The sequence below is a fragment of the Palaemon carinicauda genome, chromosome 14, assembly GCF_036898095.1.
Source record: "Palaemon carinicauda isolate YSFRI2023 chromosome 14, ASM3689809v2, whole genome shotgun sequence".
Lineage (NCBI taxonomy): Eukaryota > Metazoa > Arthropoda > Malacostraca > Decapoda > Palaemonidae > Palaemon > Palaemon carinicauda.
This window is the reverse complement of record NC_090738.1, coordinates 74,602,035-74,612,034: the sequence shown is the minus strand read 5'-3', so window position 1 is coordinate 74,612,034 and position 10,000 is coordinate 74,602,035.

Here is a 10,000-nt window from a genome sequence, read left to right as displayed (position 1 = left end):
ATATATGTATATATATATATATATATATATATATATATATATATATGCATATATATATATATATATATATATATATATATATATATATATATATATATGTAATATTTGTAAATTACATGATCGAATCCATGACCCAAGTGATCAATGGAGAAGTTAGGAGGAGTGTGAGAAACGCAAAGTCAGTCATTGACAGGATGCGAAAGCCAAACCTTTGCTATGTAACATTTTTGCATGATGAGTAAATAATACAAAGTATCCCGTGAGAAAGAGTTGAGTGTGTAACCTGATCTAGATGGCTTTCTGTATTAATATTGTGTTTACATATTTACATAAATGCTGAGATAACTAAGCATACGTTATCATCAGACATTATATTTTTGTTAGTCCTTGTCAACATCTCATACGGAATGGTCATCCGACCAAACGATCTATACTCCTGTGATGGAGCTGCTAATAAACTGTTTCAAAAGTTAACTTACATAGACTTATTCGGAAGAAGTAACCTGCAAGTCTATATATATATATATATATATATATATATATATATATATATATATATATATATATATATATATATATATATATATATATATATATATATATATATATATATATATATAGCACATTGAAGAGACATTTGATTGGAACCATAATGTGTGTTTATAACAGTACCACACCAACAATTGGTGGCAGCGGTTAAACTTTAAGAACCAGCTAATCAACTTTAATAACCAGAGAATCAACTTTAAGAACCACCAATTTAAAATGTAATACTTAGCAGTTACAACAGTAATGAATCTATAATTTTGACGAAGTATCTACGTCCACCAAAGAAATGAACGCATCAAATATCAACTATAAATATTATACAAACTGAGGAACTGAAACTTCAATCAACATCTTAAGAAAACGAAGGACTGACATTCAACTTTATCAACGTCTATCAAACATTCAAGAATCATATCCAGGAAGCAAAACATTCAACATTACGATGGGAAATCAGACCTAAAACATTTACCCAAACAGCTAAACTCTCGCAAACCAGAGAGAGAGAGAGAGAGGAAATGACGACATCGCGCTTTGCCCATATAAACTGAAGCTAAGTACATTTCTTTATTCAATTCAGTTTTAGACAATGAAGTGTTGTTATCACGAGTCGATCGTCCATTGTTGCTGGGGTGAGTTGTTTGCTAATCTGTATTCAACTTCGAATTCTCGACTAGATTTTTTTTTTCTCTGTGCTAATTCCATTTTCTTTCAGAAGTTCTCGGGGAATATCTTTATATTAGTGCCATTGTTTTGGGGGATTATGTTATAATCTGCAACATATCTTTATTGTAAAGTGCTTATGCGTTAACGCAGTGGACGTCTGTATTCATATAGAGATTTTGATAGGATTGCAAGGAGTCGTAGAGATAGAAAAAAATTAAAGTAAACATGACTCCTCCTTTGAGTCTGAGTAACCCCACTTCAGGACCTAGTAACCCCGCTCCCATTGTAACACTAGTAAATGCACGTACAGCTATCCATCCTTTTCAAGGTCGGGTCAATAGGTTCTTACCTCAGAATGTCGAGTCTTAGATTTTTTCCGTCGACGCTCACTTAAATGCTAAACAAATCGTAGACCCATTTGTAGAATTAGAAGAAGCTAAAAGTTTTATAGACTTTTCTAAAGGAGATGCGAGTGCATACTTGAGGGGAGTTCCTTTTAAAGAGGCAGTTACATGGGACGATTTCAAAGTTAGGCTACGTGCGATCTATGGCGGTGAGGAAGCCTTAGATGTAGTTTTAACATTAAGAAATACACTTAATCAATCCACTTTGACTCGGCTTAATATTATAGAGAGAGCAGCTCTCATTGCCGATAGGCTAAACGAGTATCAAGATATTTTAGGTAATTCCACTTGGGTTACTATAGATAACATCTCCGTGAAGGATTTTTACGATTAATGTATTTAACCTGCATGGCACTTATGTTGCAAGAAGCTTTAGTGCGGTGTTTTGATAAAAAGTTAAAGGCCGAAAGTACAGAATTGGATGTGTATAAACATATAAAAAAACACATGTCTAAGTGTACTGATCTTGATCCCTTGTTTACACAAGTTCTGCAAAAAGTGAAACTAAGACACAATAAGTTAACGTAGTTAATAATAGTCAAGCTGCAGGGATGACGTGTTATAATTGCAAACATCAAGGTCACTTGATCGCAGACCGGAGAACGCGATATTGTTCGATACATAATAGTTCAACTCATTCATATAGTCGATGCTACTCGTGTAATCAACAACAAAATCCTAGAAATACACAGTCAATTCGACAGTCAGTTCCCTATGGAAATAACAAGAAAAATCCTTAATTCAATAAAAAGAAACAGCCAAACGTCAATGCTGTTCAAAATCAAAAACAAACAAATAGTGCTTCAAATAACTCTGATCCGGGGCCGTCTAGCCAGAACTCGCAAGGTCAGACTAATTTTCAGAATGTGCAGAGCAAAGCAAATACCACATAATTAATTCCAATGGGGAAGAGAGTGATGTTTTATCAGATCATTTTGAGGCAATAGATTTTCCTATGAAACACACGACCGTATCAAATAAATCCGTGCATGGTCCCGTAGATTTGCAACAAATTCACACAATAATAAGCCAAAAAGGAGTTACGACCAACATTATATGCTGTAAATTCAGAACACCGATCCTTTACATTATTTTTTGACTATGGTAGTCCAAGTAATATCATGGATTTGAGGACACATCATTTGTTGTTTTCAAACTTCCCTATAGAGAAGTCCGGAGTGAGGCTCTCGGGTGTAAAAAATAATGAACTAAATGTAATAGGCGTAACTCATGTTCAGTACAAGGTCGGTAAGCGCATGTTTGCCGATACCTTTGTTGTTGTACAAAATATAGATATGTATCCAGCTGTAATTATAGGATACCCGTCAATGGGAAATCAAAACAATATCTTAGCCCCTGCCTAGCACGGAGTGTATATCAAATGAAAATTCTATAAGTCTTCTAATACCTTAAAATCAGTTTTGGATAAAAAGGAGACGACAAATAAAACAGTGACGTACGTTGAAGAACCAATAACTTGTCTCATTAATAAAGAAATAATATAAGCGACAAAACATAATTCTCGTACACCCGTAATATCATCTTGTACACAATCTATCGAGCCGAACGTAACTTCGAATTTAATAGTGCAAGTAAAGAAAACGTTACCGTAAACTGAAATATTAATCCTTTCCGATACTTTGAAAACTAACGGATTGTCCGTCACAAAAGCTATTTATACAGTAGGCTCACAACAACCATATAATATTGAAGTCTGTAATCATTTAAATACCACTTTAGTAATTCCTAAAAATCAACATATTTTGGATGTAGAAGTTTATAAACATCGTATTCTTACCGTCGCTGAAATCAATCATGCTCAATCAGTTGCGGATGAATCTCTTTTGCCTTCTATTAGAAATAAAATCAATAAAGACATTCAAGAAGAAGAAATTCAGCAGAATATTTTTGGACTTTTAACTGAATATCATGATGTTTTTTCCACTATGGATGGATCCTTAGGAAAAACAGATGTTATCGAACATCAAATAAGGTTAAAGGACAAGCAGAAAAATATCTATGTACCCTCGTACAGACTCCCTATGAAATTTCAGAATGAGATAAATGATGAAGTTGGTAAAATGCTAGAAGAAGGAGTCATTAGGAAATCGAACAGCCCTTATAATTTTCCATTAATAGTTGTATCGAAAAAAGATCAAACAGGGCATATTTTATCTTTGTTAGGTCAGAATAAATATTTTACCAGTTTGGACTTACTTAAGGGCTTTCACCAGATATCAATAGAAGAAAATAGTATCCTATACACTGCTTTCAGCAAAGCCATGGGACATTATGAATTTTTGAGTGTGCCTTTTGGTTTACGTCGTGCTCCTATAACATTTACTAGAATGATTAACATAGTGTTTGGACACTTGCTAGGGGATATGTTGCATGCCTATATGGACCACCTTGTAATCTTTTCTAATACCTTAGAAGAACATTTACGTTAACTAGAACTAGTACTACGGAGACTAAGACAACATAACTTAAGGGTAAAGATTAGTAAGTCTGAATTTTTCAAGACAGAATTAGTCTATTTAGGTTTTATGGTGTCTAGCCAAGGTCATAAAGTAGTCCACGATAAGGTGTCGGCTATCCGTAACTTTCCGATACCTACTAATGTCAAGGCAATACAGCAATTTCTGGGGTGTTGTGGATATTACAGGCGTTTTATACGCAATTATTCAATAATAGCCGCACCCCTAACTGATCTTACGAAGAAGGGCGTAAATTTCATATGGTCTGAGCAGCATCAACAGGCGTTTAATACCTTGAAAGATGAACTGTGTAGTTCTCCTATCTTAAAATTTCCTGACTTCGGTAAGGAATTCTTCATTGCAACAGACGCCTCAGACTTAGGAGTATGTGGGGTATTGGTTCAGCAATATGAAAAACAATTTTTCCCGATAGCTTTTTATTCACGAAAACTGAGAACTTCCGAAAGTAAGTATGCAGTAATAGACAAGGATGGGCTAGCTATTGTTAATTCACTAGTGCATTTTAAGTTCATAATATACGGTTATCCCGTGGAGGTTCTTACTGATCATAAAACCCTAACCGACTTCTTTAAAGGCTTTAGTCACAGCACCAAACGAACTCGGTGGCATTTGATCATCTCCGATGCTGTACAGAAATCCCTTGATTGTGGTCGGGAAGTTCGTATGATTGGCCTTGATTTTAGTGCTGCCTTTGACCGTGTGAATCATGAGGCCCTTGTTTTCAAACTGAAACAGTTGGGAGTGGGTGGGTCGTTTCTTTGCATTATTATTAATTTTTTAAGTAATAGATCTCAAAGAGTTGTTGTTGATGGGCACCATAGTGATTATAGGAATGTGATATCCGGTGTTCCACAGGGTAGTGTTCTTGGCCCATTACTTTTCATACTATATACACACGACATGTGGTTTGGCCTAGAAAACAAGCTTGTTGCATATGCAGATGATGCTACTCTCTTTGCATCAATTCCATCCCCTGAATGTAGATCTAGGGTTGGTGAATCCCTTAATAGAGATTTAGCTAGAATTAGTGCATGGTGCAAATTATGGGGTATGAAGTTAAATCCTAACAAAACTCAAAGTATGATTGTAAGTAGGTCAAGGACGGTGGCTCCTCAGCATCCGGATCTCAGTATTGATAATGTTTCTTTAAATATGTATGACTCTTTCAAAATTTTAGGTGTGATTCTCGACAGTAAATTTACTTTTGAGAAACATATTAGGTCTGTGTCTTTTTCAATTGTACAAAAAATAGGCTTATTGAGAAAGTCTTTCAAGATTTTCGGTGATCAATCTATTCTGAAGAAGTGTTTTAATTCTTTAATTCTACCTTTTTTTGAGTATTGTTCTCCTGTCTGGTCTTCAGCTGCTGATTCTCATCTTAATTTTTTGGACAGAAACTTAAGGTCTATTAAATTTCTTATTCCTGATCTAGATATTAATCTCTGGCACCGTCGTTCAATTAGTTCATTATGCATGTTGCATAAGATTTTTCATAACTCTGACCATCCTTTACATTCAGATCTCCCTGGACAATTCTATCCTGTTCGTAATACTAGGCAGGCAGTTAATGCTAATAGCCAGGCCTTCTCCATCACGAAGCTCAATACTACGCAGTACTCTAGAAGTTTTATTCCAGCTGTTACCAAGTTGTGGAATGATCTTCCTAATCGAGTGGTTGAATCAGTAGAACTTCAAAAGTTCAAAGTTGGAGCAAATGCTTTTTTGTTGACCAGGCGGACATGAGTCTTTTTATAGTTTATTTATGACATATTTGTTTTTGATGTTGTTAATAGATTATATATGACATGTCTGTTTTGACGTTGTTACTTATTTTAGAATGATTTATTGTAAATTTGTTCTCTTCATTTATTTATTTCCTTATTTCCTTTCCTCACTGGGCTATTTTTCCCTATTGGAGCCCCTGGGCTTATATCATCTTGCTTTTCCAACTAGGGTTGTAGCTTGGATAATAATAATAATAATAATAATAATAATAATTCCAGGGAAAGCAAATATCATTGCTGATGCATCATCATGCAACCCTGTGTCATCTTATACGGAGCCATTAGCTGAATTAATAGATATATCAACATCCATGCCTATTGTTAAAACTGTATCTGAACAGGAAGATCTGGGATGGAGTGCTGAATTATTACAGACTGAGCAAAGAAAAGATCAGAAATTAGAAAAAAATTATAAATGTTTTGGAAGGAAAGCGTAAATAAAAGTATACGCAGCAGATTTATATAATCAAAGACAATATTCTGTGTAGATCCGTGACAAGGAAAACCCGCAATACACCACATGTGACTAACGACCTGGTTGTGGTACCAATCTCACTTATATCCACTGTCTTAAATTGGTTGCATGCACATCCATTGCATGGACACCCGGGGTTCTCCATAATGTCACAGAATGCCAAATCATTGTTTTTTTTGGCTTATGATGCTTACAGATATAAAAAACCCATAGCTAAATGTCGCACTTGTGAGGAAAAAAAAGGGCACACGAAAACACCTATCAGCCTAGGGGCTTATCCCGTGCCCAATCTACACTTTGAAAGGATACATTTAGATTTATTAACAGGATTTTACGAGTCAGACAGAGGAAATAAGCACCTCTTAGTAATTGTAGATGCTTTTACTCGATATACAGAACTGATAGCGCTTAAAACTAAAACTGCGATTGAATGCGCTTGGAAGATTTACGAGTGTTACATTTGTAAACATGGAATTCCACACATGATAATTTCAGACTTGGGTGGAAAATTTAATAATCATTTCCTTACCTCGTTGTGTGAATTCCTTAGCATAAAGAAACTCAATACCATGATCTATCACCCAGAGTCTAATGAGCTAGTGGAAAGAGCGAATAAGAGGGTTTTAAACATATTAAGATTAACACTAGGGGGATCAGACCCCAACTGGAATATTGCAATACCTGCGGTACTAAGTACTCTGAATCACTCATATCATATATCAATTAAAATGTCGCCGCACGAGGCATTGTCTGGTACCCAGTTAGAATGCCTTCCCATGTATTAACCCCTACAACTAATTTATCAAATCCTTTAAATGAATGTATAAATGCAAGGAAAAGTCGTTTCGATATCCTTTGAAAGATTTTAGAAGAATCACAAATCATAATGAAAAGGAATCATGATAAAATAGCGAAGCCAACTAAAACATATACTATGGGTGATAATGTATACATACAGGAAAATGTATGTAAAGGACTCAATTATAAACTAACACTTAAGTTTAAAGGCCCATTTAACATTTTGGAAACATTAATGGCCAATAAATTTAGAGTTCAAAATGTATCCCAACCCACTGATGAGAGAATTGTACCATTGGCTCACATAAGAAATTAGAATCAGAGAGAAGGAAGTGAGGGATTTATTTTTTTATTTTTTATCTATGAAAATTATAGTTTAACATTTTTTTCTTCTTAGTACAGGAGTAATTACATATATTTTTCTCATTACAGGTTTCCAAAATGAAGTTTTTATTGTTAGGAGTGATATTGTTCGCTCAGATATTTTTCTCGTGTGGGAAGAGCTCTAAAACTAAAAGTATAGATTTTAAATATGGCACTATAGTAGAGAGAACAGAAAACGTATTTATTACTGCAAGCAATATAGTTATAGAAGTACGCATGCAAGCTATTTTTCTCCCAGAGAATGACGTCACTAGCTTACAGAGCGACATTTCAAGGTTTGATGCTTCATTAAATGAAATGCGTAAAAGACACTTTCCTTTTAATATAGAGAGTTCGCTTGCACCGACACTAAAAGTCGCAGAGATGTTATCCCAAGACTTGCAAAATAAGACTTATGAGGCAGAATCTTTGGCTCGTGACCTTTTGATGTGGACAGTAAGACACGCTAACCTTGAAAAACGTAACCTGTTTATTTTTGCTGCACTAAACATCTTTGGATCTGTTGCAAGTTTAGGCTTAGGGATTTCTAATCGTCTTAAAATTAGTAATCAAAATAAGAAAATTGAGTTTTTAACACATGAAAACGAATTAGTTTTATCATAACTAAGGAATCAGTTAACTGCAATCAATCAAATTATGAGTTTGGTGAACGAACATTCTAGTAATATCAGTCAGATTATGAAAGTAAAAGACTTGTTGGCAACGTTAACATATTATAATTCAAAAATAGATCATATCCATAATAAAATTGCACATTTCATTGAGAAATTAAAAGACTATGTGGAAGCTATTACGTTGGCAACTAAAGGTGTTCTCTCACCATATTTGTTGCCTATAAAAGACTTAACTTTAATTCTGGAGAACGGACGGGAGAAAATAGGTTATATTCCTTTGTTAGACGCACATAGGTTAGAATTTTATTACAGCCTAATTACAGTAAGCGTTGAAAATTACAGGATTATGATTACAATTCCCTTTGATTCTTCCGATGCCTGGCAATCATACAAGATATCACCATTTGTGACATTCATGACAAATAACTCAAGCCCAGTAATATCCAGTTTGACAGTACACGTATTGATTTCCCCTGATAAGGAAACATATACGGTCATTGAAGACTTAAATCAATTAACTCCTTGTTCAGACGCAATGAATAAAAAGATATGTACAGCTGACTCCTTTGAATTCCATAAAAAATCAATGGATTCATGCGAGTTAGGGATAGTTCTAAACGGTGCTCTCTCCCATACACATGAAAATTGTCTGAAAAAACTTTATCCCTTTGACGATAATAAGTTCAATTGCAGACTGAACAACGGCTCGTGGATACGATACGACAAGGCTGACTTCAATGTATCATGCCCGGACGGATCCACGTCCTATTCCCAAATCTTTGTTGCAGCAGATGGTTGCATTGGTATGTCCACGAATTACACGGTCCGAGGAATTAACACTATCATCAGGGAACGGGCCTACTTCACGAATTTCACGTGGACCACTACAATCCCAGCTTTACCTCTCACATACAATGCACGAGTGGCTAAGCGGTTGATGAAATTAACCGAGATGGACCACCCGTCACCGACTTATGCAGATCTTCATTCCTACGTGTTACTAGTAGCAATCAGCGTTACGGTGATGATATTTATCGCCGTTAACATCTTTGATTGGAGTAGGTTAAGGCATAGACAGGTGGAGCTCAAACAGAACGTTTTGCCATGTACAGACAAAACTCCTTACTTGTTTCAATTTAGAGCCTTTTGAAATTGGCCCTTTCATTCGCTAAAAGGAGTAAAATTGTTTGGAATATTGTTGTGCACGAAAGGCGGTCAGTACCCTAGTAATATGCAGTTGAAGAGACTCTAAGACATTTGCATTTTGAAAATATTAAAAAAAAAAAAAAAAAAAAATTTGGCACCTAATATAATATATAAGCCCTAAATGTTAAAATAAAGAATCTATGGGTATCTAATAAAACATATAAGCCCTATATATAAATATACGAAACCATGGTGCGATTATGTACCAGGAATTTATGTTCGTGCACTGAAATTGTATCTATACCAAGGTAAAGAATATTTTTAATAGTTACCGTATTATAATAATCTGTATTTTTGACAAAGGTGACAACTATTCTTTAACAAGTTACCGAATCATATGTACATCAGTATTTTTTGGGGGGTAACATATAATCATTTGCTAGCAATGTACCATATAATAATCTGTATTTTCCATGCATTTTTCTTTATTTTTGATAATGTCTGTTAGGTATGTATTTTTATAATGTACCTATTTGAACATTCATCCTTAATCACTTGTTTATGGCAAAAGATATATATATATATATATATATATATATATATATATATATATATATATATATATATATATATATATATATATATATATATATATATATATATATATATATACATGCAGAAGAGC